General features: G+C 41.8%; 1 long non-coding RNA gene across 1 annotated transcript in view; it reads left to right on the top strand.

Annotated features, from left to right (window-relative positions):
• The first annotated feature begins 42 nt into the window (after positions 1–42).
• LOC131751402 (uncharacterized) overlaps positions 43–7,394 on the top strand; it is a 407,034-nt gene continuing 399,682 nt past the window's right edge. Inside the window, exon 1 of the long non-coding RNA XR_010839331.1 lies at positions 43–197. This is a non-coding gene — a long non-coding RNA (uncharacterized lncRNA). The remainder of the gene's footprint in view (positions 198–7,394) is intronic.

Below are 7,394 nucleotides of genomic sequence, written 5' to 3'. Positions count from 1 at the left end.
GGACGAGCGGGTTGGTGGGCAGAGGACGGGGGCGTGGCAGGCCCCGGGAGCGCGCGCGCCTCGCTAACTTCCAGTGCGGCACCGCCCTTGCCGCCGTTCGCGCCCGGGCGGCTGCAAGGACGTCAGCGAGGCTTCCTCCAATGGTCGGCGCCCACGTCGGGAGAACGCCTCGTGACCGCGCGTCACCGGAGAAAAAGGCATGTTTCCCTTTCTTCTCGCACTTCTTTCCCCTCCCCCACGTGGGCCATTCGGTCTCCATTATCGAATTCATTTCATTCCCGCGCCTGAATAAAACCACATTTTCCTTTCCTGTACTTTAGGGTTGTAAGAAAGCCCTCTCGGCCCCTCGGCGTCTCCTCGCACGTTTCCAAGTGGCAGGGCCTGGTGTCCGTGACTGGGATGCCCACTGTGAGGGCCCGCACTGAAAATCCCTGACACTGACATATGTGAATCATGGGTATCTTGGAAAGGCCTCAAAACGCGGCTGAAACCCTGACATTTCACCCTTAATGAGCTGAGGCAAGACTAGTCGAGGTCAGTTAATTAGGTACTCACTGATATCTCAAGAAATCTGTCGGCGCTATTTTCTTACTCTTCTAGTTACTGTGGAAAGAGCTGAAGGAACTGTTATGGACTGGATTTAAGGAATGACAAGATTGCTAAAAGTAAGACCATTAGATATACTCCCTATTCGCGAGTGATTTTTTACCTAATTATTTTCACTTGTGAAGTAAAACAAACAAGATCAAGGAGTTTATCTAATTCTTTCTTGGCCTCCCAAGTGACTTTAAGTCATTTGACCTTACTGAGTTTTAGTTTTAGGAGTTTTTTTTAATGAAAATGGGGGTAAGATTTGGTGATCTCCAACACCCATGACAGCTGTAAGGTGATAATCTATGGATCCGTATTGAAGCAAAGGCGCTGGTAAAAGTGACCACAGTTGACAGGTCTCCCTACCATGCTAAGAAATGCCCTATATTTTAATGTAGCAATCCATATGAGCATCTCGTTTAGAATTGATCAGGCCCTCCCTTGGAAAGATTAGAAATCTAATCAGTTATATTCTAAGTTGTTTGAAAAGCAGTTTGTTAACCAGTGGGGAATGGTCAGCTCAGTTTGGGGAAAAAAATGAGCACAAAGAATAACAGTTTGTTGATGTTTATCTAGCATTGCCCAAGTGGAACAGTGTTTGATTTGGGAGACACGAACAAAAGGTACTCTGTTCTGGGGCAGAAACCAGTCACCAGGCCTTACTGTATCTTGGATGAAACAACCCTCCAAGCAAAGTAACCCTCCTCTGGTTGCTCTGATTCTATTATCACAAGCAAATTATTACGTATTCTGCTTATCAGGTACTCCTGATAGCCAACAATAGTACTTGAGATATTGGGAAAATTTCTACCCTTAGTGTCTCGTTAATATGTAAAAGCTTTGTGAGTTTGTTTACTATGAAATAGTCTTGAATAACTTGGTCACTTCTGAGTATGTAGAAAAACGTGACGTTAGAGACCTTAGGGAGATGGTATTCAAACCAAGGTACCTATGAGAAACTGCAAGAAAACTGATCACTTGGCTTCACTTTAGGGCATGTTTGTCTACGTGTTTTCTAACCAAGTTATTTCTAATCAATAACTTCTGTTATTCTTTCTTTGAATTGTATGAAGTTTTCATATTAATTTGAGAAATGGTGGGGGATGGGATACTAAGTACTTACAACCAGGAACATAGTATGTTAGTCCATTTGTTCAAGTCTTTTGTCCTACAGTAAAATGTGGATTCCTCCCAGATATGTTGTTCACACAGATTCTGTAGTATTTAGACATTAGCTATTCTTTATGCTTTTGTCTAAGCCTCCTCTCCAGCTCCGGGGCCACGTGGTATCTCGTACAAATATCCCTGTTGGAGTTCTCGACCCTGTTGGACACAGACTTGAACCTTGGCTGTCTTCTGTCCTTGTAACTCTGGCTATTTTTGAAATGTGAGAGACAGAGAGTATATGGGGTAGGGAGCAGAGGACAAGGGTCCTAGGGTGGGATGTGGTGGCAGACTGATTTTATGAATAATCTATATCAGGGCCTCTCAACTTCTTTCACATCACAACACAGAGAAAATGCTAATTAAAAAAAAATAAATTTATTTTATGTATTTATTTTTGGCTGCATTGGGTCTACGTTGCTGTGCACGGGCTTTATCTAGTTGCGGCGAGCAGGGGCTACTCTTCGTTGTGGTGCGCAAGCTTCTCATTGCAGTGGCTTCTCTTGTTGCCAAGCACGGGCTCTAGGTGCGTGGGCTTCAGTAGTTGCAGCGCATGGGCTCAATAGTTGTGGCTCGCGGGCTCTAGAGCGCAGGCTCAGTAGCTGTGGCACACGGGCTTAGTTGCTACGCGGCATGTGGGATCTTCCCGGACCAGGGATTGAACCCATGTCCCTTGCGTTACTAGGCGGATTCTTAACCACTTTGCCACCAGGGGAGTCCCAGAAAATGCTAATTTTTGTACAGCACACTAGGTTACATAAAAGAAGAGATTTAGAGGCATCTAAATGATGGTAAAATAAAAATCACATTTTCTTTAAATTAAATAATTATGATAAAGTAAAATACAGTGTATTAGGGAAGATATTAAAAATTGAATTTGGATAAAACTTTCAAATAAAAATTTTCCACGTGTTTTAATAATCGACTTGAATTTGTTCCTGTGAATATACTTTGATATTAGATTTTACGGTTGAAATGGCTTTATTCAGTTTCTAATCTAGACTTTTTAATGATAAACTCATATTCTGAATAGTAATTATCAGTGAGGGACTCTGATCACCTAAGAGTCAGAGTGGGTGATAAAATATTTAAAACCATTTTATACTACCGTTCAAAATGTACAATTGTAATTATATTTAAAGAATAACAATTCTTACAACTCTTCATTTATTGACAAATGTAATGTTGCAATTTCTTATGATAATGCAAATGAATTTCAATCCCAATAGTACATTTTTAGTACATTTTAGATCAAGATTTCCACGTTGAAACTGTAGCTTTCAGAACACACATGCATTGTCAATAGCTACCCGGGGCACTGTTTAAAGAGTGTACTGCTGCAAAGGGATACAGATGGCCAGTATATGTTTAGGCAGATATTAAAGGCATTGCCTGGAGCTGAGCCCACCAGAAAACTACGCTGTACCAAGGCTCCTCTCTCATCCCCTGACAGATTACCCCTGAGGCTGTGTGCTGTGCCCCATGGGTCTCCTGCATTGGCTCCAGGATCTTCGGTCCATGACAGGCAGTGGGGTGCTTTGCAGATAGATGCCAGATGTGGCATCTCCTTGGCCTCATGCAGACAGCAGAACTGTAAGTGCTGGTTGCTTCTTTTGCATACACCTCAGACTGCTCTGCACAGGTGCCTGAGGAGATCTAAACAAGGCTGCACATGGCCAGAGGTAGTAGCCCAAAGGGCTCTGGCTGGCCCTGACTGCTCTCAACTGCCCCATGCAGGAGGGGTCAATTTCTCACTTACATTCAGGACACCAGCACACCAAAGTCCACCAGTTGGGAAGCTCTGTCTGTATTATGTGCCTCATTTTATGAATGAGGAAGCTGTTTTACAGGTCAAAGAGGTGATTTTTTTCCCCAAAATTAAGAGCAAATATGACAGAGTCAGAACTGAAAGAAAGAAAAGAGAAATTGAATGAAAATATTTTGGACAGGAGGAGGGTAATTCTTAGAAGGGAGAAATTGTAATATACTATAAGCTTTGTTATCTGCCACTATATTCAGAACATGCTAATAGCTTTATTTTTCTAAATTCTTGGTTTTTATTTTTTATTTTATTTTATTTTTTTTTGTGGTACGCGGGCCTCTCACCGCTGTGGCCTTTCCCTTTGTGGGGCACAGGCTCCGGACGCGCAGGCTCAGCGGCCATGGCTCACGGGCCCAGCCGCTCCGCGGCATGTGGGATCGTCCCAGACCGGGGCACGAACCCGTGTCCCCTGCATCGGCAGGCGGATTCTCAATCACTGCGCCACCAGGGAAGCCCTAAATTCTTGGTTTTTAAATGAGTATATGAAGTAAAACACAAAACAAACATCTCTCCCCCCAAATCCTATAACACAGATTTGACTGCAGTCAATGTAACTTGGTACATATGCTTTTACATTCTCTTCTAGGCCTAATCAAAGCCTTAAGTATATATAAATGTGTATACATAGCCATATCTGTTTCATTACAGAACATATAAAACTATCCAGATTGATCTGAAGTTTCCTTTTTACCACCCACTTACCAAACCAGTCATTTATTGAACTCTTAATATGTGCCAGGAGATGCTGGCTGCTGGAAATTAATCATGGTCACTCACATTATCGAACACTTACCCTGTACCTTGCACTGTTGTGAGCACCTTATGTTCTTGATCTCACTTAATTCCCGTACAAACCTTAGGAGTAGGCCTTATTAATATTGTCATTTTTTTTTTTAGGTGAGTAAACTAGGGCTTAGGAAGTTGAATAAATTGACCAGGGCCATATAGCCTCTACAACTTAGGAGATGAGGTAGAATGTCATGTCATAGCTGTGTTTACATTTTAATATTCTTGGAAGTAACAACATTTTCTTAAAAGATTTTTTGTCATGCATCTGTCATGTTCGCTTCCTTTTTCCATCATGTCTCCAGAGACTGGATGGCTCATAGTAAACAGTTCATTTATTTGTTGTTGAATAAATAAGTGAATGAACAATGAATGAAATTTTTGGGTCCCCTTCAGTGCTCTGCAGGACCTACTGTATAATTTGTGGGCCTAGTGCAAAATGAAAATGCAGGGCCCCTTCCTTAAAAATTATAAAAAATTTCAAGACAGTGACACCTGAGCATTAAGCCAAGCCAGGACCCTTATGAATGCAGGGCCCTGTACAACCTTGATGCTGGCCCTGGTGCCTAGTGTAGTGCCCTGTCTAGAGCAGGCTCTCAGTCTCTTTTGGATGATTTATTCATTTTTCATTTTGTGATCTACCTCCACTTCCTCATCAGCCACTCATTTCTTATGTGTTCAGAATCTAGTTTCTGCCCCAGGTTATGGAAATTCTTTCTCCAAAGTCACAAAAGACTATCTAGCTGTGAAATTAATTTCCCTACTTTCAGTCTTAATCCTCCTGTTTTAGTCATTTCAGGCTGCTTTAACAAAATATCATTGACTGGGTGAACTAAAAAACAAACATTTATGTGTCACAGTTTGAAAGGCTGGGAAGCCTATCAGGATGCTAGCATGATCAGATTCTGGTGAGAGCCCTCTTCCTGGTCTGCAGATGGCTGTCTTCTCACTGTGTCTTCATATGGCAGAGAGACAGAGAGAGAGAGAACCAGTGAGAGCATGAGCACTAGCTCTTGTGTTTCTTCTTTATAAGGACACTAATCCCATTATGGGGACTTTACCTTCATGACCTAATTACCTCCTAAAGGCCCACCTTTGGGATTAGGGTCTCAGCAAATGAATTTTGGGGAGGCACACGCATGCAGTCCATAACACCTCCCTAACCCAGGGATTGACATTACTGCCTATCCCTCCTTTTGGTGTTCTGCTCTGTTGTCTTTATTAAGAACATTGATTCTCTTTTTCAGTACTGTCCCTGCTTCCTTTTGGAGGCTTCCCTCTTTCATTTCCTCCTCCCTCACATAAGGTTTTGTTAACACTGAGGTATGGAACCTCTGCAGGGACTTTGTAAAGTGTACCCATTGCTCTCCCTGGAGTGGCCACTTTCCCTGGGAAAAATGTGAATGGTATACATGCCTGAGAACCCTCAAGCATGGGATATTGATATCTGGTTAATGAAATTCATATCCCATCCTACATGAATGGTAGGTAGAACTGCAATACTAGGGCAAGAGGGGCTCAGAACTGGAGAAGCTGAGGGTGAATTGTCAGCTCCAGTCCTGGGAGCAAGTCACAGAGTTTTGAATGGATCTGGGAGGAATCTCAGCATGATATGGGAGTCAAATGTTAGGAAGGAACTAGGCAGATGGAGTGAGAGGAAGGAGAGATGGGAGCCCTAGAAAGAAGATGGACTTAATTTTGGTGGACAGGTTCCCCAGCAAAGGACTACTTTCATGCAACTGGGAGTGCCCCAAGTAACAACTTGGATCTTTCATTTCTTACTGTGATATCTTGGTAGCTATCATTGGCCAACCCTCAGTTTTACCTTTATTTCTCAAGCTTGCCAATACCACCACTACCCGTACCACCCTAATTTTGATTTATTTTAATTTTAACAACACACAGCAACCTGGCTTCTATGTGTCTGAGAAAGGTCAGTGCACACACAAAATGAAAATAATATGAAGTGTAAGACTGTAAGAAAAAGAATTTTTTTTTTGCGGGGGAGGGGTGTTGCCGTCAGTACAGTTGGTCTCAGCTTTTGGAAGAAAGTCATCTGATTGAAAGAAATGAGATTAACACCCGAATTGACTGACAGACCTTTAATTTTTCTCAGGGCTACTTTCCCCCAATCTTTTTATTATAGAAAAAAAAAATACCGAAAAGTTGAAAGAATTGTACAAAAATCACCTTTATACCCACCAACTAGGTTCAACAATTGATAACCATCTGTCATTTATTCTTTATCTATCTGGAAATGCATTGCAAATATCATGACACTTTTCCCCTAATATAACCTGCATAACCTAAAAACAAGGACATCCTCTTATATAGTCACATTACCATGGGTTTTTTATTTATTAAATGTTTTATAATTAATTGCAGTCATTATTCCTTTTGATGTTTGAATTGCCTCCAATTTGGCGTCTATGTACTTTTTGTCATGCTCCCATTAGTCTTAAAGAGCTTACTTGAATTCTCTCTCAGGTACACTTGAATTTTATTAATCAAAGCAAACTCTATAGTGGATTTTAGGCAATATGTGGAAAAGATTTGGGGATGAGGAGAGGGAGAAAGTGGCCTCTATATAGGTAGGCCAGTGGGATTGTCCTTGGACTCAGCCAGGCTAGGCTCATCTTGACCAGAGCAGTCTTCTCTAGCTTTCATCAGAGCCCCAGATTCACCAAAATCTCCACTGTTTTTCAGAATTTATTGGCAGCAGGAGGCCGAAATTACTATATGAATGTTGCGCTTGTTTGTAAATTAAGAACTGCCTGCTTATTTGTGTAGGAAGAATGAGGATGAATATGATTAAAATTGAAGGGAGATACTCATCAGTAGAAATATGGGCTATTAAATTAGAAAAGCATGTTAATGTGTATGTTGATGAGATGTGTATGTTTCTGGTCCTTCCGCACACAGAAACTTAGCTGTCCTTTAGGCCTTATTCCTCATGGCCTTCTGAGCTCACATTGACAGATGAGTCCCATGGCTTTGGGTTATGAGAGAGTTATATTTTAAGAAAATTTCT

Source organism: Kogia breviceps, chromosome 2 (genome assembly GCF_026419965.1).
Source record: "Kogia breviceps isolate mKogBre1 chromosome 2, mKogBre1 haplotype 1, whole genome shotgun sequence".
Lineage (NCBI taxonomy): Eukaryota > Metazoa > Chordata > Mammalia > Artiodactyla > Physeteridae > Kogia > Kogia breviceps.
The sequence above is the reverse complement of the archived record's forward strand: the minus strand, read 5'-3'. Positions and strand labels throughout refer to the sequence as shown.